At 41.6% G+C, this 26,065-nt stretch overlaps 3 non-coding genes across 3 annotated transcripts; 2 read left to right on the top strand and 1 right to left on the bottom strand.

The window, feature by feature from the left end:
- Nucleotides 1–6,473: 6,473 nt before the first annotated feature.
- LOC120252180 lies at nt 6,474–6,580 on the top strand. The gene has a single exon (XR_005533723.1). It is a non-coding gene; the product is annotated as a small nucleolar RNA R71 (small nucleolar RNA).
- A 3,715-nt stretch (nt 6,581–10,295) lies between these two features.
- On the top strand, nt 10,296–10,402 carry LOC120252430. Its single transcript, XR_005533960.1, has one exon. It is a non-coding gene; the product is annotated as a small nucleolar RNA R71 (small nucleolar RNA).
- A 13,198-nt stretch (nt 10,403–23,600) lies between these two features.
- On the bottom strand, nt 23,601–23,707 carry LOC120252297. The gene has a single exon (XR_005533838.1). It is a non-coding gene; the product is annotated as a small nucleolar RNA R71 (small nucleolar RNA).
- Nucleotides 23,708–26,065: the final 2,358 nt, after the last annotated feature.

Here is a 26,065-nt window from a genome sequence, read left to right as displayed (position 1 = left end):
ATGTTACCTCGATGAAAAGTGGATTCGGGAGTATTTTTTTGGCAGAGTACTGTAGGAGGTTACTGTTCACAGCCAGCCAAAAATGATAGTTTCAGAGAATCCACACGGGCGTGTGGAAATTACCCACGCCCGTGAGGAAATTCCATAGGGGCGTGTGAAAATACATAGGACCATGTGGATGCCCGATTCCAGCCCTTTTTAAAGCCGATTTCAACATTCTTTTCTCCATCTTTTCCCCAACTTGAGAGAGGGCTTTGACTAGGGTTTTGAGGGGTATTGGCCAAAGTTTTGGAGAGGTTCTATGGCTCCGACATCATCATTCCTTAGGAAGAAGGTTGGTAGGGGAACTTCTGTCGAGGCGTATCCTATACCGGATGAGGGAATCCTTGGACGACGAGTAGAGGACTTTCCACAAGACCATCAACACCACTATCGAGGGGGTTTCTTTATAGATTCATTACTTTTACATTCTATTTCTTTGATTGTACTTAGCTCCATGGAGAGCTAAACCCCTAGTGGGTACTTGAGTATTATAAACCCTAGGATGTATTTGTTTCATTGAATCTCTTTATTATGCTTTCAATTAATTGATGTTTATTGTGAGTTTCAACCTTGATGCTAGCTTGATTGTATGAACATTTCCCCTAGAGTTACACTAGGGTTGAGAGTTCTCATTGGTAACCTTGTGAGTGAATGACACACCACGAGCGTTAGACACAGCTAGGTTGGAGAGGGTGAGTCGAGAGGTACAGGAGCGTCCCCTTTCCCCTCGACGTGATAGATTCTACATCCGTTCCTTGTGTTCTTTGTGGCCATAATAGAGTGAATGGTCTAAGGGATGAACTTCCGCTGGGGCTTAGTTGCACGTGCAACGGAGTGAAGCGTTGAGGTGATCTTAGTATCTAGGGCTCAATTATGGTTAGGGACCTTCCACCTGGACCAAAGGGTTAGGCCTATAATTAGAAAGAGATTTATCACTTGGAATCCCTAGAGCTCATTGCAACTCTATGCGAGTGCGAGGTGTTGAGATTGTTCGATTTGTCATCCGGGACATGTATAAAGTTAGGCATAGTTGACCTTAGATTTGGGACTATGTAATTAAGGATTTCCACGACTCACCATTGCATTGATTAGGAAGCATAATAGAGGGTTCTTGCAGTTGAAACAATTATCCTAGGCGGAGCATTATTCGAGTACCCCATCTTTATCGATTGCCTTATACCCTTTCTTTACTTTGCTCTCTAACTTGTTGTTTTTATTGTTGAGAATTGAATCATTGTCACACTTATCATCATTGATTTTTCACATAACTAAGAATCGAATTAAGTATTTTTATTCCCTATTCCGTGTGGATTCGATACCCGCTCACCCAGGATTATTACTTCGACAAACCCGTGCACTTGCGGGATATACGCAAGAGGATCATGTCAGGTTCACAAATACCCAAGTACCCAATATTGTTTAGCTCTCCATGGAGCAAAATACAATAGATAATGAAATTAAAAGTAAAAAGATGCAATCCATGAATGAAAACACCCTTGTGTTCGTGTCGAAGGTCTTGTGGATTGGCCGCATCTTCTTCAAAGGTCCCCTCGTCAAACCTAGGGCACACCTCACCGGATTGGTTCGGACGAAAGCTCCCCCAATAGCGCTCTTGCCTAGGAAACATGGTGTTGAAGGCTATCAAACCTCTCCAAAGTCTTGCCAAAGCCTCTCCAAAACCTAACCTCCTGTGCCTTCAAAGATGGGGAAAGGTGGAAGAAAAGATAGGGGAAAAGATAGAGAAATTGGGGCTGAATCACGGCTTTTAAATGGCTGGAATCGGGTATCCACATGGGTTGTGCGGAATTTCCACACGCCCGTATGAATTCTCTGGAATTCTGATTTTCGGCCGACTGTGAATAGTAACTACTACAATCAATTAACGGTTTCATTAGTAAAGATCCTGCTATCATTGCACAAGTTGGGATACGCATATGTGACTGCCTTCGTGCCCCTCCAACTCATGGTAATGCTTGAATACATGTAAGTTGGCACACATTCACGTATCTTAGAGCCCCACTTGTGTCTTCCCGTTGTTGCTTCTAAGATTCCACCAAATAGTGCGTACACGATTTACTTTTGGCTCTTTTCTTAAAACACAGCTTCATAACCCTACATGCGCAAAAGAACACAAATGCACATGTATTAGCGCTTAAACCTGATAAAAGTAATTCTCATTATAAGGAAAGAACAGTTCGCATTCTTATCACACAAGCACTTATCAATCGCTTTAACACACAACTTTGAGTACTTAGTCTTAGAATTCTAAGTTCTTTCTTTCAATGAACTCTTAAGAACTTATGAGTCTTGTTGAGCTAGCCCTAGTTTTGTGGCATGTAGAGTAGTCTGAAGACATGATTTAGGATGAATGTGAAAAAGAAAATGATAAAAAAATGATGAATGAATGAAAAGAGAAAAATGAGTCTATGTCAGTATTCCTCAGCTAATGAAGGATGAATGCGTCTATGTAGACTGTAATCGAGTAGTTGGGTAGCTCTTGTGCCTAACCAGCATGTGCACCCTCCAGAAAGATTTTTTGGTGCAGTCTATGTTAGTCGGACTCGAAAAAAAAAAAAGAAATGAAAATAAAAACCCTAGTGATCTTTTTGGCTACCTACTAGAGGTTTTGAGAGGAAAAGTGGGAGTTAGTTCTAGTTTAGGACCAAGAAGGATCTTACTTGTTCATTGGAGTAGCACTTAGCATTTTAAGACTGAGTACTCTTGCATGTGGAGTGATTAGCATCTAGAGTTGTACTGATTGAAGTCAGTAGGCTAGACCAGGTGAGGGCAGATGAAATACAAGGTTCACACACATGGCACAAGCCATCAGTGATGTTAAAATTCTCATACTGCGCGCAAACTCAAAAGATGGCAGCAACTCCAGTGTCAGTGACCAGAAAACTGTCTTCTGTATAGGCAATAATCTTTCGCCAGCTTCCCACGGTCATCAGCGTATCAAGTCCCTGACTAACTCATCACCCCGCTGGACCCCAGTTAGCATGCTCAAGGGTATTAACTGGAATTGGCCAAACCTAAGTCCCGATAACCATTTGAAATGAGCCCGATGCTCGGGATTCGAGAACTCAATATGTGCCAACTCGGGTGAAGGTTCTCTACGGTGCATCTCTTCTTGCCTCCTCGAGTGCGGTGTTATTCCTGCGATAAATGAGGAAAAAATCATCAAATAAACTCAGAAACAACATACTGTAGAATTCCACACGGGCCTGTGGAAATTACCCACCCCTGTTTGGATCTGCGGGGTTTGAAAACCGCACGGTTGTGCACCAATTCTCCAAAAATTCAATTTAAAACCACCCCTAAGGGCTTGCTAAACATGCATAAGACATTATATTATGAAAATTGGCACAACTCAAGATCTTCAATCTACTAAAATCCCTGGATTTGCGAAGAAAAGAGGATAAAAAGGGTTACCGATGAAATAGATGATAATACTTTGAAAATCAGCACGAAATGTGAAGAAAAATCCTCCAAAACAATGGTGAAGGGCTAGGAAGTTGATCACTAGTGATTTTCGGGTGATTGGAGATGAAGAAGAAGAGAATCCACAAAGATTTTAAAGAAAACTCGCGTCTCTTGGAATTCTGCGCATCCACACGGGCGTGAGGAAATTACCCACACCCGTGCGCCTCCACAGGAAAGCTTCAAAGGGGCAGGTGCACACCCCTGTGTGCTCTCGGGAAAACACTCACTACCTCTGAACGCAAAAACATGGGCGTGTGAGAAATACCCACGCCCATGTGCCCGACCCACAGGGGCAGCCGCACGCCCCTATGGCTGCTCTGGACATCCGAGAAAAATTTCTAAGTGTTCCGCACGCCCGTGTGGAAATTCCGCACGGGCATGGGCATTCACAAGCCCAACTCACAGGGGCAAAGAGCATGCCCCTGTGACTTCTCAGGATGAAGAGCGCTCCTCTGCTGAGATTCGCACGGGCGTGCGAAAATTACCCACACCCGTGTGATTTTCACAAGGTCGCCCACAGGGGCGAGTCCACGCCCCTATGTGCCTTCGGAAAAATCTGCCAATCTCTGCAGGAATTCACACGCCCGTGCTGAAATTACCCACGGGCATATGAGAATCGCATGGTCATTCAATGGGGCAAGTCCACACCCCTTTGCCTTCTCTGGATGAGATCACAATACAAAACCACGGGCGTGTGTTAATTCCACACGCCCGTGTCTTTTCTCTGGATGCTTTAAAAAATTCTACAGGCTCTACTGAAAAATTTATGAACATGTTTACACACTCAGAGCCTGCCCCAAAATGCAATTTATAAAAGTGAAAAGCATGAGAAATAGCTCAAATTACCAAAACTTCGCCAAATTCACATGAAAACACATGATGGACTTGAAAACCAACGATAATATCACAGCAGAAATATAAAACATTAGGACACCAACACTCAACAATTTATTCAAGCAACACTAAATTACCACATTAAGAAAACAACAAACACTTAGGTTGCCAAGAAGCGCTTGTTTAACGTCACTTAGCTTGACGTACCTTGTTTTACCTCATGGGGGCTCATAGATGAAAGTTGCCCTTTTACCCATGGCTTGGGAACATGATGAGCAAAATCTCTTGAGGGTAGAGGGTGAATTGTCGGGCTTGGGACCGGCTAGCAATGATTCACCCTGTTTTTTCGGTTCACGCACGTCTCCAACAGCCTTGGAGCATTTCAGGTGGCGTCTCCTAGCCCTCTTCAATTTCCAGAGCACCTTCTTTAAGATCCCCGGGATAGATGGTACTTCTTCCGTCGAACCAAGCATCATTACTTCTTCATTGTCCTCCTCTTGGTCGAACAAGCCTTTGTATGGATCCGGATTAAACATTTTCTGCATGTATTCATCAACAATCTCATCAGTAGCATTTAGAAAATACAAAGTATCATCAAAATCCAGAGAATGCCGCATGGCTTCAGTAAGGCGGTATGTGAGCTTGTCATCTCCAACTCTCAAAGTTAGCTCTCCGCCGTCCATGTCAATCAATCCCTTGGAAGTCCGCAAAAACAGCCTCCCAAGTATCAAGGGTACATCCGCATCCTCTTCAACGTCTAGCACTACGAAGTCTACAGGAAATATATACTTGTCCACCTTAACAAGCACATCTTTGATGATACCCCTCAGATGTCTCACCGTTCAATCCGCTAATTGCAAAGTCATTCGAGTAGGCCTAGGCTCGCCCAAGCCTAGCTTTTGAAAAAAGGTGTATGCCATTTCTTCACCTAGATTGCCAATATTACACGGAATGATGAAGCTTCCTGGGTCTTTCTTCTTGTTCGGCATGTTCTTTTGCAAAACTACTGAGCAAGATGCATCTAAAATCACTGAAACACTCTCCTCTAACTTCCTTTTGTTGGTCAACAAGTCTTTCAAGAATTTTGCATACTTAGGCATTTGGGCTAATGGCTCAACAAAAGGAATATTAATGTGGAGTTGTTTGAACAAACTCAAGAACTTCTTGTACTGTTTATCCCCTTGGTCATTCTTCAATCTAGAGGGATAAGGGATTCTTGGCTTCAAAGGTGGGGGTGCCACCTCCTTCTCTTTGCTTACTCCTTTCTCAACCTCTATAACCTGTGGTGCATGTTCATTTGGCTTCTCACTCCGAAATTTACCCTCAACCTCATGACCACTTCTCAAAGTGATCACCTTCACATACTCTCTAGGATTGGTTTTGGTATTACTCGGAAAGCTTCCATGTGGACTTTCCGATAGAGACTTCACAATCTGCCCCACTTGATTTTCAAGATTATGCAAAGAGCCGGTATGGTTGAGAAGTGTAGCCTTAACTGATTGAAATCTTGTATCTGATGATTGCACTAAACCTAGTTAAGGCCTTCTCCAAATCATTCATTCAGGTCTCTAAACCCGAAACTCTGTTTTCCATGTTTGGGACTTGCTGTTGTTGTTGGAAACCCGGTGGCCCCATAGCCTTTTATGGACCTTGGTTGCTCCACGAGAAATTGGGATGACTCTTCCAACCCGGATTGTAAGTATTACTGTATGGATTTCCTTGATTCCTCATGTCATTACCCACAAAATTGACATTCTCAATTGAAGATGCATCACCAATAGATATCGGGCAATCAGAGGGAGCATGTCCTCCACCAAACCCGGTGCAAGTAGTCACGACTGCTACTCTATTCGAAGTTAAATAGATCTAACTTCTTACTCAATGATTCCACTTGAGCCGCCAACAAAGTCACTGCATCTATCTCATGGAGACCGGCCACCTTTTTCTTCTCCCTAGCATTCCACTGGTAGCTGTTTAAACCCATTTCTTTAATTAATTGACGAGCCTCACCGGGGGTCTTGCTACCTAAGGTACCTCCTGCTACCGCATCCAAGAGTTACCTTGTACTCGGATTAAGACCGTTGTAAAAGGTCTGAACAATCACCAACTCATGGAATCCGTGTTGCGGGCACTTTCTCAGGAGCTCCTTGAACCTTTCCCACGTCTTAAATAGAGACTCCAATTCCAATTGTACAAAGGATGAGATCTTATTCCTAAGCTTTGCAGATTTTCCGGGAGCGAAATAACGGCCAAGAAAAGCTACTACCATCTCCTCCCATGTGGTAATTGATGCTCTAGGTAATGAGTGTAGCCATTGCTTCACTCTTCCTTTCAAGGAAAATGAGAAGGCTCTCAACTTGATGGCATCATCCGTTACCCCATTTATCGTCAGCATATCACACAGCTCAAGAAAGTTCTCTATATGACTGTTCGGATCCTCAAGGAAAATGACGAGCCTCACCATTAAACTATGCGGATTGCTGCAACATGTGGATGAACGCCGGCTTTAGCTCGATGTTCTGAGCTGTAATCGGGGGACGCACAATGCTCGATTGTGTCCCCAATACTGAAGGTCTGGCATATTTGGATAATGTCCGCTACTACTCATTCTGTTTTTCCATGTTTTTAGATTCATCAACTTCCAAATCAGCTAGATTAGACTTTTCTTGCACAAGTTCTTTCCCTTTTCTTCTCAGTATACGTTCAAGCTCGGGATCTTCTTCAATCAGTATGGAGGGGTTCCCTCTAGTTATAACCTAGAGCTGCACCCAAAAAGAAAGAAAAAGAAATCAGATCAATGATAGAATAAGAAAATATAAAATAGAATGAATAAATGAATACCTAAGAAAACAAAGTACAAAGTATCTCTAAATGCCTACTCCCGGGCAACGGCACCAAAAACTTGACACGTTCGTATATGCGTATAAACCGTAAATACACGGGTCTCAAAGTAATAATCCCAGTTGAGTGGGTATCATATCCACAGAGAGTAGGGATAAAGACAATTGAGTTGTTTTTTAACTAATGTGGAAGATGAATAGTGATAAGTGTGATTAAATATGAAATAATGAAAATAAAAACAACAAGATAGAACTCACAAGTAAAGTAGAAGGTAAGGCAATCGATAAAGATGAGGTACTCGGATATTGATCTGCCTAGGACAATCGTTTCAAGTGCAAGAACCCTCTATTATACTTCCTAATTGATGCAACAATGAGTCGTGGAATCCTTAATTAGATGATCCCAAATCTAAGGTCAACTATGCCTAACTCTATACATGTCCTGGAGGAACGATTAGATAACTTCTCAACCTTGCACTTGCATAGAATTGCAATGAACTCTAGGGATTCCAAGTGATAAACCCTATTCCTATGTATAGACCTAACCTTTTGGTCCAGGTGAAAGATTCCTAGCCAAAATTAAGCCCTAGATGCTAAAATCACTTCAACTTTTCACTCCGTTGCACTCACAACTAAGCCCCATTCACTCTACTATAGCTGCAAAGAACTCTTAGAATATGGAGGTAGGATAGATCACACCAGAGGGGAAAGGGGATGCTCCGCTACCTCTCGACTCACCCTCTCAACCCTCTCCAATCAAGCTTTGTCTAACTCTCATGGTGTGTCACTCACTCACAAGAGTTGCCTAGAAGAACTCTCAACCCTAGTGTCAATCTAGTGGAGCATTCATACAATCAAATCTCCAAGATTGGAACTCACAATAAACATCAATTAATTAAAAGCATAATAAAGAGGTTCAATGAAACGAATACATCCCAGGGTTCACAAATACCCAAGTACCCACTAGGCGTTTAGCTCTCCATAGAACTAGATACAATCAATGAAATCGAATGTAAAAACAAAGCATCCATAGAAAACACCCTCGTTAGTTGTGGTGGTGGTCTTGTAGAGAGTCCTTTACTCGTCACAAGGGTCACTGTGTCCGGTCTAGGATATACCTCGCTGGATCAGTGCCGACGAAAGCTCTCCCACTAACCTTTTCCAAATGGCGCGCGATGTCGGAGCCGTAGAACCTCTCCAAAGCCCTAGCTAATACCTCTCAAAACCCTAGCCACTCTCTTCTCTCAAGTTGGGGAAAAGTTAGAGAAAAGAATGCTGAAATTGTGGCTTAAATCGGCTTTTAAAGGGCTGGAATCGGGAATCCACACGCCCGTGTGAGTGTCCCTATGGATTTTTCACACGGGCGTGTGGAATTTCCACACGCCTGTGTGGATTCTTTGTTTCTCTGTTTTCTCGGTCGACTGTGAACAGTGCTAGTACAGTATTTTTGCTACAGTTTTTGCTACATTACTCTACTACAGTGCCGACCCGAAATACTCCTGAATCCATACTTTCATCGAGGTAACGCAAATGGACACACGTTTACATCATGGATCACCTTGCTTCTACAATAACGGACATGTTGGTGGAGATCTTATTCTATATGCACAAGTCAGAATGCTTGAATGCAACTGCCCTTGTGCCCCTCCAAATAGTTGTGTTAACTCGAATACGAGGAGGTTGGCACACATTCCCACATCTCGAAACCTGATCTATGTCTTCGCGTTTGAACCTTAGCAAGATTTCCTCCAAATTAGTGCATCATGACACACATTGGCTTCTTTCTATCATATTCCGTCTCACAACTGTACCTGCATGAAAGTAATATAAATACACACATATTAGCATTAAAACACGAGAAAAGTAATGCTCAACACAAGGAAAGAACACTTCATATTCTTATCGCACAAGCACTTATCACATCTCTTCACCCAAATTGCCAATCTTGTATGGAATCACAAAGCTTTCGGGGTCTATTTTTCTTGTTTCGGCATATTCTTTTGCAATACCGCCCAATAAGAGGTATCTAAAATCACCGATGCACTCTTCTCCAACTTCCTCTTGTTGGTTAAAAGATCTTTCAAGAATTTGGCATACTGAGGCATTTGAGACAACGCCTCCCCAAAAAGAATGTTGATGTGCAATTGCTTGAATAGACCGAAGAATTTCTTGTATTACTCACCATTTTGGTTGTTCTTCAATCTTAAAGGATACGGGATTCTTGGCTTGTAAGGTGGGAGTACCACCTCCTTCTCTTTGTTAGCTTTCTCCTCAACCTCCATAAACTTGGGTGCTTCAACATTGGTCTTCTCACTTGGAAACCTACCCTCAACCTCATGACCATTTCTCAAAGTATCCGCCTTTATATGTTCTCTCATATTAGTCTTAGTATTACTCGGTAGGCTTCCTTGTGGTCTCTCCGATAGAGACTTCACAATTTGCCACACTTGATTTTCTAAATTGTGCAATGAAGCGGTGTGGTTGCGAAGTGTGGCCTTGACCAATTGGAACCGTGTATCCGATGATTGCACAAACCTAGTAAAGGCTTTCTCTAAGTCGGTCATATGGGTTTTCAAGCCTGAAACTCTATTCTCCGTGTTCGGGGCTTGTTGTTGTTGAAAACCCGGTGATGTTATGGCCTTTTGCTGCCCTTGGTTACTCCATGAGAAATTGGGGTGGTTCCTCCGCCTTGGTTGTAGGTGTTGCTATAAGGATTACCTTGTACCCTTCCCGAATTGCCCACAAAGTATACTTGTTCATTCGAAATAGGATAATCACACTGCATATGTGAACCCTCATAACCATCACAACTCATGATAGCGGGTACCCTCGGTGAAGTCAATGTATCCAATTTCTTCCTCAATACCTCAACTTGGGCTGCTAAAGATGTAACCGCATCAATTTTATGTAGTCCGGTCACTTTTCTTCTTTTCCCTTGCATTATATTAGTAGCTATTCATGGCCATTTCCTCTACCAACTATCGGGCTTTTTTAAGGGTCTTGTTCCCCATTGTACCTCCTATGGCGGCATCTAGAAGCTGTCTTGTACTTGGATTCAACCCGTTATAAAAAGTCTGAATGATCATCCACTCGGGGAATCCATGTTGTGGACACTTCCACAATAGGTCCTTGAATCACTCCTATGTCTCAAACAAGGACTTGAGCTCCATCTAAATAATCCACGATATCTCATTACGAAGCTTTGCTGATTTCCCCGGAGGAAAGTATCTTGCAAGAAAGGCTTCAACCATTTCATTCTATGTCGTGATGGATGCTAATGGTAAAGAATGTAGCCACTGCTTTGCTCTTCCTTTTAGAGAAAATAGGAAAGCTCTCAATCTTATAGCATCATTCATAACACTGTTGATCTTCAGCATGTCACAAACTTCCAAGAAGTTTTCAATATGGTTGTTTAGATCCTCATCAGCCAAACCATTGAATAGCGCCGACTGCTATATCATTTGGATGAATGTTGGCTTTAGCTCAAAGTTTGGAGTTTTAATTGGGGGCCGAACAATGCTAGATTGTGTCCCCAATACTGACGGTCATGCATAATCAGAAAGTTTTCTCTATTGTTCATTGTGTCCTGCCATGTTGTCGGACCTTTCAACTTCCACTTCAACTAGACTTGATGGTTCTTGCACAGGTTCTTTACCCTTTCTTCTGAGTGTACGTTCAAGTTCAGGATCATCTTCAATTAATATCGAAGGGTTCCCTTGGGTCAAAACCAAGGAGCTATACCAAAATAAAGAAAACAAAGTGCAAAGTATCTCTAAACGCCTACTCCCCGGCATCGGTGCCAAAAACTTAACAATGCCCGCTTGCGTGTGATCTGCAAGTGCATGGGTTTGTCGAAGTAATAAATCCCAAGTGAGTGGGGTATCATATGCACAGGGAGTTGGGAATAAAAATTCCAAAGTTGCTACTTAACAAAGTGAAGATGAATAACGATTGTGTTGATAAGATGTGATATAAACAGAAATAAAAGAAACAAGAATGCGAGGTACAAGTAAGAGAGAGGAAAGGCAATTGATAAAAGTGGGGTACTTGGACAATGCTTCCCCTAGGACTAATATTTCAAGTGCAAGATCTACTATTATACTTCCTAACTAATACTTAATGAGTCGTTGACATCCTAAAGCACACGGTCCCAAACCTAATGTCAACCATGACTAACTCTACACTATAAAAAGTTGCATGAAGTTCTAGGGATTCCAAGTGATAAACCCTATTCCTATGTGTAGATCTTGCCCTTTAGTCAAGGCGAAAGACCCCAAGTTACAATCAAGCCCCAGATACTAAAGTCACTTTCAACGCTTCACTCTGTTGCTCGCACAATTAAGCCCCAATGGAGTTCATCCTTTAGTACTCCACTCTATTGCACCTGCAAAGAACTCTAGAAAATGGAGGTCGGACAAATCACACCGAAGGTGAAAGGGGATGCTTTGCTACCTCTCGACTCACCCTGTCAACCCTCTCTAATCTAGTATTGTCTAACCCTCATAGTGTGTCACTCATCCACAAAGGTTGTCAAAAAGAACTCTCAATCTTAGTGTCTCTCTAAGGGAGAAATCATTCAACAAGAATTGAAGATTGGAACTCAATTAAAACATCAATTAAGGAAAGCATAATAAAAGGTCAAAAGAACAATAACATCTTAGGGTTTACAAAATCCAAGTACCCATTAAGGGGTTTAGCTCTCCATGGAGCAAGATACAATAAAGAATGAAATTGAAAGTAAAAAACAAGTAATCTATAAGAAAACACCTCAGTATTCATGTTGATGGCATTGTGGAGTAGCCTCGTCTTCTCCAAAGGTCCCATTTTCCGGCCTAGGGCATATCTCACCAGATCGATGCCGATGAAAGCTCCCCCAATAACCTTCTTCCAAGCGGAGCGCGGTGTCGAATCCATAGAACCACTCCAAAGAATTGCCAAAAACCTCTCAAAACCCTAGCCGACGGCCTCCAAAAAGATAGAAAAAATTTGGAGAGAAGGGTGAAAATATTCCCCCAAAATCGGGCTGAATCGCGGCTTAAATAGGGTTGCAATCGGGCATCCACACGCCCCTGTGGATTTTTCACATGGGCCTTTGGAATATCCACATCCCCGTTTGGATTCTCTTGAAACCTGATTTTCAACTGGCTGTGAACAGTAACTGCAACAGTGTATTGCTGCAGTGATTTACTACAATAACCTGCTGCAGTGCTCCGCTAAAACACTGCCAATTCCGCACTTTTCATCAAGGCAACATAAACAGGCACACGTTTATGCCATAGATCACAACTCTTCTTTGATCAAAGTCCTCATGAGTAAAAATCTTGCTATCAATGCACATATCGAGATATGCAAATGTGACTGCATTCATGCCCCTCCAACTCATTGTAATGCCCTGACTACATGGAGGTTGGCACACATTCACGTATCTTAGAGCCCCACTTGTGTCTTCAAGTTTGTTCCTTCCAAGACTCAACCAAAGAGTGTGTTCATGATCTACTTTTGGCTTCTTTTCTTAATACTCAGCTTCACCACCCTAAATGCGCAAAAGCACACAAATATACATGTATTAGGGCTTAAACCTGATAAAATTAATGCTCATCATAAAGAAAGAACACTTCACATTCTTAACATACAAGCACTTATCAGAATGCAATTAAAAGCATCAATTAAAGAAACATAATAAAAGGTCAATGGAACAAAATCATCTTAGGGTTTACGAGTTTAAGCATCCACTAGGGGTTTAGCACTCCATGGAGCAAGATACAATCAATAATGAAATCAAATATAGAAGCATCCAATCCATAAGTAAAACCCCCCTTGTAGTCCGTATTGATGGGCTTGTGGGGTAGTCTCGTCTTCTCCAACAGTTCCCTCATCAAGCCTAGGGCACACCTCGTCGAATCAATGCCGATGAAAGCTCCCCAATAACTATCTTCCAAAGGAATGCAGTGGGGAAGGCCGTAGGACCACTCCCAAGACCGAGCAAAAGCCTCTCCAAACCCTAGTAGCAAGCGTCTCCAAAGGTGGGGAAAAGATGAGAAAAAGATTCTTCAAACTGCCTCAAGTTGCGGCTTAAATAGGGCTAGAATCAGGCATCCACACAGGCATGTGGAATTTCCACACAGCTATTTGAATCTCCAGAAATTGAATTTCTGCGGGCTGTGAACATTAACAGCTATAGTAATTTTTCTATAGTGATTTGTTATAATAAACTGCTACAGTACTTCGGCAAAATACTTCTGAATCCACACTTATCATCGAGGCCACTTGAATGGGCACATATCCATGCGTTAGATCATGTTGCATCTTCAATAAAATCATATTGAGGAAGATCTTGCTTGCATAACACAGATCGAAACACATGAGTGTGACAACCTTTGTGCCCCTCAAAATTATATATTCACTTGATCCCAATGGATGTTGGCACACACTCATATGTCTTTGAACACAACTTGTGTCTTCACGGTTGTTCACTCCAAGATTTCATCAACAAAATGCATCCACAATCTACTTTTGGTTCCTATCTTCCATATTTGTCTTCACAACCCTAAATGCACAGAAGAACATAAATACACATGCATAGTGATAAAATCTGAGCAAAGTAAATCTCAATGTAAGAAAAGAATACTTCATATTGCTAATACACAAGTACTTATCAAACTCCCCCACACTTAAGCTTTTGCTTGTCCTCAAGCAAAAATAAAACATTAAAGCATATATGAAGGAAAATTGGAAGTTCTTTGCCTTAGGTTCACTAAAAGCATACAAGGGAAGCATTCTACAAGTAAGGAAAAATTTCAACACCAAACAAGAAAAATCAATGCACTAGATAAAAACTCAAATTGAAAAGGACAACAAACCCAAAAATCGTGTAAGTTTGTGTAAACTCACTCAAGTCAACCCAAAATATACTCCTTAAAGCTCTAAGTAAGAAGGACTTATTTACATACAAAAGAAAGAAAAGAGACTGTAGTAGCTTTACACATCCTCTAAAGTTGCCCTTTCCTAAGTGACTGCAAAGGTGGCTTTCACACTTTCAAGGTTGTAGCTCTTTCACTTGGGGTAGTAGCTATCACTCATCCCATGAGATAGCTCTTTCTCTCATTAGGGCATAACTAGTATCCGACTTATGAGAGTAGCTTCAAACTTCATAGGTGGTACCTCTTTCCACTCCCAATGCACAAACAAAACATATCTACTTTTTTTCTTTTTCATTCAACAAAAAAATTTTATTTCAAAGAAATTAAAACAAGAAACAACTAACTAGTCCCTTAAATGTCAAACTTGAGTTTCCACAAGGTTTAATGAGTGAGTAGTGCAACAAGTGTCAATCGGGCAAAAATTCCTAAAAATTCAAATAAAAACTAGAGCATGAGAACATTCAATGTTAAAAATTCCCTAAATTTAATAATATAACCATTGCACCAAAGGTGAACTGCCATTGGCTACATGAGCATGAACAATGAAAGTATAAGTATAGAACATGTTTAATGTGAACTCCCCCCCCCCATCCCCACACTTAAGATGTATATTGTGCTCAATGTATGCATGCAAGCACAATAAAATATAAAGCAACCAAAAAAATATGTGCCAGGAGGTGATTGAAACAATACTCCCATAAATAACCTAATGTTTCATTTGATGGAGCTATATTCATTGAGAGTTGAGTTCCAATGGGTTGTGGAGTACACATGGCCATGTTAATAACACATTGACTATATCCATGACTATTCCTCAAATTCCAGACTCACAAGGCCATCTGCAAGTACACACAAGGAGATTTAGTGAAGCTCAACAAAAAAAAAAAAATAACTCGAGTATATAAAGTACAAAAATGAAATATAACTTGAAGCAACTAGAAATAAAAGATAAAGTCAGAAGGAAGATCCTTTCTGAGTAATACAAGTCTAAAATGAAATGCAGGAATAAAATACAAAAACAAGTAAAGTAAAAGATGCTTCAAGTGTCAGGGTCAGGCGCTGGTATCTCTGCTGCTGCTACTGATGATGATGGTGCCTCTGGTAGTGATGGTGGTGCTGGTGATGCTCGAGGAGCCGGTGGAGCCCTAGGTCTCATAATAAACGGCGAGGTCATGTCTCTCCCAAGTAACTACTGTAGACTATATAGACGTGCCATCATCTCAACATGGTTCGTGGCCTATATCACGTGAACCTCTGCCAAGTCACTCTGTAGCAACCCCACGACACTCTCGAGCCTCTCAAAATGATCATGGGCTCAAGTTGAAGAAAATATACACACTGGAGGTGGCTCTTGTGCTGCAGGAGGTGCCTTGGTCTCCTTCGGCTCCTGCTGCGGCTCAATGGCTGGCTGGGATCCCTCTGCTATGTTCTCCTCAGCTTAAGCTATCTCTGCGGCAGGCGTAACTAACACATACACTCCCTAGCCTATACCGGTGACAACGCCACTTGCGTATGACCCGCAAGTGCACACGTTTGTCGAAGTAATAAATCCCAGGTGACTGGGTATGGTATCCACAAGGAATAGTGAATAGAAACACAATGATTGCTATTTAACTAAGATGAGAATGAATCAATGATGGTGTAAATAAGATTGATATGAAAAGACTAAAAGAACTAAGAAAGAGAGGCACAATAAAATGAGAGGAAAGACAATCGATAGAAGTGGGGTACTCAAACAATGCTTGCCCTAGGACTAATGTTTCAATTGTATGACCAAATATTATATCTCCTAATTGATGCTTAATGAGTCGTGGACATCCTTGGATACACGGTCCCAAACCTAAGGTCAATCATGACTAACTCTTCACTATGCCCAGTGGAGAAATCAAACAGTCTCGACACCTCACACTGTATAAAGTTGCAAGATGCTCTAGGGATTCCAAGTGATAAACCCTATTCCTATATGTAGATCTAACCCTTTGGTTCAGCCTAAAGATCCCTAGTCACAATTAAGCCCCAGTTGCTAAACTTACTTCAATGCTTCACTCTTTTGCTCGCACAACTAAGACCCAACAGAGTTTATCCCTTAGCCCTTCACTCTACTATGACCGCAAAGAACACTTCGAACATGGAGGTAGGATAAATCACATCAGAAGGGAAAGGGGATGCTCCGCTACCTCTCAACTCACCCTCTCAACCCTCTCCAATCTAGTGTTGTCTAACCCTCATGGTGTGTCACTCATCCACAAAAGTTGCCAAGAAGAACTCTCAACCCTAGTGTCGCTCTAAAGGAGAAATCATTCAACAAGCATTCAAGACTGGAACTCAATTAAAACATCAATTAATGAAAGCATAATAAAAGGTCAAAGAAACAACAACATCCTATGGTTTACAAAATCCAAGTATCCACTAGGGAGTTTGGCTCTCCGTGGAGCAAGATACAATCAATAATGAAATTGAAAGTACAAACAAGTAATCCATAGGAAAATCCCCTCAGTATTCTTGTCAATGATCTTGTGGAGTGGCCTCATCCTCTCAAAATGTACACTTGCCGAATCGGTGATGATGAAAGCCCATCCAATAACTATTTTCCAAAAGAATCGCGGTGTCAAAGCTAGAGATCCACTCTAAAAGCCTTGCCAAAACCCTGTAAACCCTAACCTCCGGCCTCTCCAAAGTTGGAGAAAAGATGAGAAAAAGGATGCTGAAATCGGGGTAAATCACGACTTTAAAATGGCTGGAATCGGGCATCTACATGGGCGTGGGGAATTTCCACACGCCCGTGTAGATTCTCTGGAAATCTCATTTTCAGCCGTTTGTAAACAATACTGCTACAGTAAATTGCTACAGTGTTTCGCTACGCCAACCTGCTACAATGCTGGCCAGAAACACTCCCAAATCCATGTTTTTCATTAAGGTAACATAAACGGACACACGTTTACGCCATAGATCGCGTCGCTTCTTTAATAAACGACCTCATTGGGGAAGATCTTGCTATTAATGCACAAATCAGGAAACTCAAATATGACTGCCTCTGTGCCCCTCCACAATATTATACTCTCTTGAATACTTGGAGGTTGGCACACATTATCGTATCTTGAGCTAGACTTGTGTCTTCGTGTTTGTTCCTTCCCAAGATTTCATCAAATAGTGCATTCGTGATTTACATTGGCTTCTTTTCTCAATATTTAGCTTCGCAATCCTACATGCGCAAAAGAACACGAATATACATGTATTAGCGCTTAAACCTGATAAAAGTAATGCTCATCATAAGGAAAGAACACTTTGCATTCTTATCGCACAAACACTTATCAAACTCCCCACACTTAAGCTTTTGCTTGCCCTTAAGCAAAGAAATAAAACATTGAAGCATAGAAGAAGGAAAGATTGAAAGCGCTCGGCCTTAGGTTCACCAAAGCATGCAAGAAGAGCATTCTACAAGTAAGGGAAGTTTTAAGACTAAATACGAAAATCAATGCTCTATCTCAAAACTTGAATAAAAAATGACAACAACCCGAAATCATGTAAGTGTGTGTAAACTCACTCAATTCAATCCAAAGTATACTCCTCAAAGTTGTAAGTAAAAGGGACTTATTTATCTACAAAACATAACAAAACAACAAGATAGTAGTAACTTCACACATCCTCTAAGGTAGCCTTTTCCAAAGCAGCCGTTAAGGTGGCTTTCACACTTTTGAGGTGGTAGCTCTTTCACCATGGTGGTAGCTTTCACTCATCCTATGAGATAGCTCTTTCTCTCATTAGGGCATAACTAGTATCCAACTTATGAGAGTAGCTTCATACTTCATAGGTAGTATCTCTTTCCACCTAGAACGCACAACTAAATGATATATCCATTTTTTTCAGCAAAATAAAACAAGAGCCAAAATTAATTAGTCCCTTGAAACAACGAACATGAGTTTCCAAAAGAGTTTCAAGAGTGAGTGGTGCAACAAGTATCAATCAGGCAAAAATTACTACAAATTCAAGTAAAAACTAAAGATGAGAACATTCAATGTTAAAACATCTCCTAAACTCAAGAATACAAAGATTACAACTAAGGTGAACCACCATTGACTATGTGAGCATGTATGTCAATCAAAACTTATGTAAAAGACATGTGCAACATGAACTCCCCCCACACTTAAGATGCACATTGCCCTCAATGTACCATGCAAGCACAATAGAAAGTAATTAATCAAATATATGTGGGAGTGGCAATTGAAACAATACTCCCCTAACTCCTAGTATTGCGTTTGTTAGAGCTAAATCTTTGGGAGTAAAGTTCCAGCAGGTTGTGTCCATGACTAGTTCTCAATTCCCATACTGACAAGACCATCTGCACGCATACACAAGGGGTTTAGCAAAGCTCAATAAACAAAAATGACTTGAGTATATAAAAGATAACGTAATGAATACAACTTGAGACAAAATAACAAAAATAAAAGACATACTCATAAGGAAAATCCTTTTTGAGTAGTACAAGTCCAAAATAAAATGCAAAAATAAAATATGAAAAATATGAACACAAAAGGTAAAGACGCCTCAAGTGTCGGTATTAATTGCTGGTGCATTTGTTGCCGCTACTGGTGAAGATGATGCTGGTGCTACAAAATAAATGAAGATTGGGCGAAGAAAAGAGAAATAGAATCTTACCAACAAAATGAGAATGAAAGAATAGAAAACGGCCAAAAAACTCAAGTAACAACCCTCTAAAATGACGGGGAGAGGTCAGGAGAGTGCAAGGATGCGTTCTCAGAATGTTTGGGAGTGAAAAGATGAAAAGGCAAAATAAAATTTTAAATAGAAAATGTAGCGTTTTGAGTTTTGTACATCCACATGGGCGTGTGGAAATTACCCTCGCCTGTGTAACTAGACAAGAGAGACCCACAGGCGCAGACGCACGCCTTTGTGGTTTCTCGAGATGACACCTTATGCTTCTGAACTCATCCACACGGGTGTGTAAAAAATTCCCACGCCAATGTGCTCGACCCACAAGGGTAGACGCACACCCTTGTGGCTTCTCTGTCCAACCGAGAAAATTCTCTAAGTGTTTCACACACTAGTGCGGAAATTTCCCACGAGTGCGGATATTCACATGGCCAGCTCACAGGGGCACCCACATACCCTGTGTATTCTCGGGAGAGGAGAGCTCTTGATAAGTGCTTGTGTGATAAGAATGTGAAGTGTTCCTTCCTTATGGTTAGCATTACTTTTATCAGGTTTTAGCCCTAATACTTGTGCATTTGTGTTACTTTTATGCATGTAGAGTTATGAAGCTAAGTATTGAGAAAAGAAGCCAAAAGTAGATAGTGAGCACACTAATTGGTGGAATCTTGGAAAGAACAAACATGAAGACACAAGTGGGGTCTTATGATACGTGAATGTGTGCCAACCTCTGTATACTCAAGCCATTACAATGAGTCAGAGGGGTACAAAGGCAGTCACATTTGCGTATCCCGATATGTGCATTGATGACAAGATCTTCACCAATGAAGCCCTTGATTGAAGAAGAGTTACAATCTACAGCATAAGCGTGTGCCCGTTTATGTTACCTCAATGAAAAGTGTGGGAATGGGAGTGTTTTGGCCGAGTATTGTAGCAGGGTACTGTAGCAATTACTGTTTACAGCGGGCCGAAAACATGATTTCCAGAGAATCGACACTGGCATGTGGAAATTCCTCACGCCTATGTGGAAATTTCACAGGCCCGTGTGGCAGATCCACAAGGGCGTATGGATTCCCGATTCTAGCCCTATTTAAGCCACGATTCAGCCCCAATTTTGGAGATATTTTTCCCCTTTTCTCTTCCACTTTCTCCATCATTTGGGAAGCCGTCGGCTAGAGTTTGGAGAGGCTTTTGTCAAGTCTATGGAGTGGTTTAAGTGATTCGACACTACGATCCACTTGGAAGAAGGTTATTGGAGGAGCTTTCGTCGGTCTAGATCCGGCGAGGTGTACCCTAGGCCTGACAAAGGGACCTTTGGAGAAGACTTGGCTACTCCACGAGACGTTTGACACAACTACCAGGGGGGTTTTGTTATGGAACACTTGTTTTTACTCTCGATTTCATTATTGATTGTATTGTGCTCCATGGAGAGCTAAAGCTCCTGGTGGGTACTTTGCTTTAGTAAACCCTAGAATGTTATTGTTTCATTGATCTTTTATTATGCTTTCCTTAATTGATGTTTCAATTGAGTTCCAATCTTGAGTGCTTGTGGAATGATTTCTCCCCTAGAGTGATACTAGGGTTGAGAGTCCATCTTGGTAACCATTGTAGATGAGTGACACACTACGAGTGTTAGACATTGCTTGATTGGAGAGGATTGAGAGGGTGAGTCGAGAGGTAGCGGAGCGTCCCCTTTCCACTCCAATGTGATTTATCCTACCTCCATTTCCTTGAGTTCTTAGCGGTCATAATAGAGTGAAATTCTAGAGGATGAACTCCGCTGGGGCTTAGTTACGCGAGCAACAGAGTGAAGCGTTGAAGGGACTATAGTATTTGGGGCTTAGATGTGACTAGGGGCCTTTCCCCTGGACCAAAGGGTTAGGTCTATACATAGGAAGAGGGTTTATCACTTGGATTCCCTAGAACTCCATGCAACTTTACGTTGTGTGAGCTTTTGAGATTGAGCGATTTCTCCACCGGGACATAGTGTAGAGTTAGTCATGGTTGACCTTAGATTTGGGACAGTGTGCTTAAGGATTTTGATAAGTGCTTGAGTGAACATGTTTTTATGCATGTTTTACATACATTGAGCATCATATTTTATATGGTTTATGTCTCATTTTGTGTATTGGCTGTTCTTTTATGCATATAGGTTGTGAAGGCATTGGGAATTCAAAAGGGAGCGAAGATAGGCTATCATGGCATAATATTGGGAGTTCTTGTACAAATCAAGTTGGAAGACACAAGAGGAGTTCGTGTATGAGGAGATGTGTGCCAACTTCCATAGTTTTGCAAGCCAATTTATTAATGGAAGGGCACAAAGGCAGCCATGTCTCCACATTCCTCCTTTTTGTAAAGATTTCAAGACCTTTCAAGACGCATTGATGAAGGAAAAGCCGTATAGCCTACCATATGATCGTGTGCCCGATCGTGTGGCCTGAAGAGGAGAATGTTTACCATATGATCGTGTGCCTGATCGTGTGCCTGCATTGAAGCAAAAGTACTGTAATAATTTTACTGTAGCAATACTGTTCACGCGCCCCACGTGGAAATTCTGCGTGCCCACGTGGAAATTCCTGCAGCCCACGCGGGCGCGTGGAAAATCCACATGGGCGCGTGGGGGCACGTGACAGACGCGATGTGAGGCTATAAATACACCTTTTGGCCGATTCTAAAGGAATTTTTGGCTGAGCTTTGAGCATAAACATTGAGGGAGAGGCGGCTAAGGTTTGAGGAAAAGGTCTTCGCCGATTGAGAGGGAGTTCTTCACCAACTTTGATAGGTTCCTTCGATGTCATAGCATTTTGGGGAGCCATTGGCGACCTAGCTTCGGAGAGGAACCCTTCAAGACGTAGAACTACCAATCAAGGCCAATCCACGCGAATTCGAGGGGGTTTTCTCTATGGGTTTTATTGCTTTTCATTGTATCCATTATTGTTTTGTAACTAGGCCCATGGAGGGCTAAACCCTAGTGGGTATTTGGGCATGTGAACCCTAAGATTTATATGTTGGATTGATTCTCTTATTGCTTCTAGTTAATCCGAGTTGTCTTGAGTTTTAATCTTGTGATTTAATTGCTTGCTAGTGTTGTTAATCCTTGTGGTTGATTTACATTGCATGATTTAATACTTTGATGTGAGAGGTCTCCATTAGAGTTAGATTTCCAAGATTAAAGAGGGTTGAGAGGGTGAGCCTTGAGATGGAGGAGTGTCCCCTTTCCACTTCGATTGAGTGTTTCCTATCTCCGTATTCCATATTCTCTTTGCAACCATATTTGGTGTGAGGCGTGAGATTGCTCGATTTCTCCGCTGGGACCTTGTAGGGGGTTAGGATCCTTCGCCGGGAATCAGGGTTGGATCTACATTTAGGAATCGGTTTCACTCTTAGGTTTCCTTATAGCATATTGCGGTCATATAGGGTATGAAGTGTTGAGATTGGTCGATTTCTCCACCAGGACCTTGTAGGGGACTAGTGCCTTTTGCTTGGAGACAAGGATTGGTTATCGTTGGACTACCTCGACTCATTAGACTCAATTCTAGAGCATTTAGTGAATCTTGAGCTTCAAGGAAGATCTTAGGGGGATCATTGCCCGAATACCTCATCCTTAGTGATTGAGACTCTTCTACTTTATTTCTTGCATACTTGTTTGCTTTGCTTGCAATTAGTTCACTTCATCATATTCATTGATTCCGACTAGATAATTGAGAAGTGGTTATTACTAATACTTCCATTCCCTGTGGATTCGACTACCCGACTCACCGGGTAATTATTACTTCGACACCCGTGCACTTGCGGTTTATACGCATATTCGGACGTGTCAGATTTCCACGACTCATTGAGCTTTGATTGGGAAGTATAATAGTTGGTCTTGCACTTGAAACATTAATCCTAGTGGGAGCATTGCCCGAGTACCCCACTTCTATCTATTGCCTTACCTCTTACTTACTTTTGCCTTTCATTCTTGTTTCTTTTTATCTTTGATTTCATTACATTTTATGAACACTATCAATTTTCACTTTCACGTGGTTAAGTAGAAATTTAAGTATTTTTACTCCTTACTCCCTCTGGATATGTTACCCCACTCACCTGGGATTTATTACTCAACAAACCCGTACACTTGCGAGTCACACGTAAGCGGCGTTGTCAAGTTTTTGGTACCATTGCTGGGGATTAGGCATTTAGAGACACTTTCCACTTTGCTACCTTAGCTATTCATTCATTCTCTTTCATATCTTCTTATCCTATCTTCGTTCTAATTTTTTTTTCTTTCTTTTGGTGTAGCTCTAGGTTATGACCTGAGGGAACCCTTCGATACTAATTGAAGATGATCCTGAATTGGAACATACACTCAGAAAAAGGGGTAAAGAACCTGTACAAGAACCACTAAATCTAGCTCAAGTGGAGGTTGAAGGATCTGACAACATGGTAGAACAGAATAAACAATAGAGAACACTCTCTGATTATGCCAGATCGTCGGTACTGGGGACACAATCTAGCACTATACGATCCCCGATTACAGCTCTGAACTTCGAACTAAAGCCGAAATTCATCCAGATGATACAGCAGTCAGCGTAGTTCAATTTTTTAGCCAATGAGGATCCAAACAATCACATTGAGAACTTCTTGGAAGTTTGTGACATGTTGAAGATCAATGGTGTTACAGGATGATGCTTTTAGCTTGAGGGCTTTCCCATTCTATCTAAAAGGAAGAGCTAAGCAGTGGTTATATTCTTTACCACGAGCATCCATCACGACATGGAATGAAATGGTCGAAGCTTTTCTTGCAAGGTACTTTCCTCCGGGGAAATTGGCAATGCTTCACAATGAGGTATCATTGTTTGTTCCGATGGAGTTCGAGTCCTTGTTTGAGACATGGGAGTGATTCAAGGATCTTTTACAGAAGTGCCCACAGCATGGATTCCCCAAATGTATAATCATTCAGAACTTTTACAACAGGTTGAATCTAAGTACAAGACAACTTCTAGAAGCCGCTGCAGGAGGTACAATTGGGAATAAGACCCCTGATGAAGCCCAACCATTAGTAGAATAAATGGCCATGAATAGCTACCAATGGAATTCAAGGGAAAGGAAGAAAGTGGTTGGACTCCATGAGATCGATGTGGTTACATCGTTGGCGGCCCAAGTGAAGGCATTGAGTAAGAAGTTAGACACTTTGACTTCTCCTAGATTGGTGGGCGTAACGAATTGTGATGGATGCGGGGAAGGACATGCACAATCCGATTGCCAGATAGCCATTGGTGGTGCTTCATTCGTTGAGCAAGTTGACTTTATGGGTAATGCAGTGAGAAACCAAGGTAATCCTTATAGCAACACCTATAACCAGGTGAGGAGGAATCACCCAAATTTCTCATACAGTAACCAAGGACAGCAAAAGGCCATAGCACGATCAGGTTTCCAACAACAACAACAACAAGCCCCAAACAAGGAAAATAGAGTTTCAGGTTTGGAGACCCAGATGACCGACTTAGAGAAAGCCTTGACCCTGATTTGTACAATCATAGGATACACAGTTCCAATCAGTCGAGGCTACACTTCGCAACCACACCGCTTCATTATACAACCTTGAAAATCAAGTAGGGCAAATCGTGAAGTCTTAATTGGAGAGACCACAAGGAAGCTTATCGAATAACTCTGAAACCAACACATGAGAGCATGTGAAGGCGATCACTTTTTGAGAAGTGGTCGTGAGGTTGAAGGTAGGCTTCCAAGAGAGAAGACTTATGTTGAAGCACCGGAGGTCATAGAGGTTGAGAAGGGAGCAACTAAGAAGAAGGAGGTGGCACCCCCACCTTACAAGCCAAGAATCCCTTATCCATCTAGATTGAAGAAAGACCAAAATGATGAGCAATAGAAAAAGTTCTTAGGTTTATTCAAGCAATTACACATCAACATTCCTTTTGTGGAGGTATTGTCTCAAATACCTTGGTATGCTAAGTTCTTAAAAGATCTATTGACCAATAAGAGGAAGTTGGAAGAGAGTGCATCGGTGATCTTAGATATCTCTTGTTCGGCATTCTTGCAAAAGAATATGCTAAACAAGAAGAAAAACCTAGGAAGCTTCATTGTTCCGTGCAACATTGGCAACTTGGGTGAAGAGATGGCATTAGCAGACTCAGGGGCCAGTATCAATGTCATGCCATACTCTTTCTTTCGAAAGTTAGGCTTGGGAGAGCCTAGGCCCACTCAGATGACTTTGCAATTGGCGGACCGAGCGGTGAGACATCCAAGGGCTTCATTGAAGATGTGCTTGTCAAGGTGGACAAGTATATATTTCCTGTAGATTTCATAGTGTTAGATGTTGATGAGGATATAGATGTTCCATTGATAATTGGGAGGTCATTCTTGCGCACTTCCAAGGCATTGATCGATATAGAGAGTGGGGAGTTGACACTGAGGGTTGGAGATGACAAGCTCACATACCACCTCGTCGAAGCCATGTCACATTCTCTTTACTTTGATGATACTTTATATTTTATTGACACTACTGATGAACTAATCGATGAATATGTGCAGGAAATATTGAATCCAGATCCATACGAGGGGTTACTAGACCAAGATAAGGAGAATGAGGAATTGATGATGCTTGGTCTAGAGGAGGAAGTACTACCTACTCCGGGGATCGTGAAAAATATGCTTCGGAAGATAAAGCAGGCGAGAAAATGCCACAAGAAATGCCCCAAGGCTGTTGGGGATGTGCATGAATGGAACAAGGGTAACAAGCCTTTAAGTGGTAACAAGCTCAAAAACTCTTCCTCTACCTTCAAGAGGCTTTGCTCATCATGCTTTCAAGTGAAAGGTAAAAGGAAAACCTTCATCTATGAACCCCCATGAGATAAGATAAGGTACATCAAGCTAAGTGATATGATAAGTGCTTGTGTGATAAGATTGCAAAGTGTTCTTTCCTTTTGATGAGCATTACTTTCATCAGGTTTTAGAGCTAATATGTGTGCATTTATGTTACTTTCATGCATACAGGGTTGTGAAGCTTAATGTTAGAGAAAGAAGCCAATGAGGATCGTGAATGCACCATTTGCCGGAAATCTTGAGAAGTATCAAACGGGAAGACATAAGTCAGGCTCAAGATGCAAGAATTTGTGCCAACCTTCGTGTATTCAAGTTAGCATAATGATTTGGAGGGGCACAAAGGCAGTCACATGATTAATAGCAAGATCTTCACTAGTTAAGCTGTTATTGAATAAGCAAAGTGACTTATGATGTAAATATGTGCCCATTTACGTTACCTCAATGAAAACATGG

This window comes from Dioscorea cayenensis, chromosome 20, assembly GCF_009730915.1.
Source record: "Dioscorea cayenensis subsp. rotundata cultivar TDr96_F1 chromosome 20, TDr96_F1_v2_PseudoChromosome.rev07_lg8_w22 25.fasta, whole genome shotgun sequence".
Classification (NCBI taxonomy): Eukaryota; Viridiplantae; Streptophyta; class Magnoliopsida; order Dioscoreales; family Dioscoreaceae; genus Dioscorea; species Dioscorea cayenensis.
The sequence above is the reverse complement of the archived record's forward strand: the minus strand, read 5'-3'. Positions and strand labels throughout refer to the sequence as shown.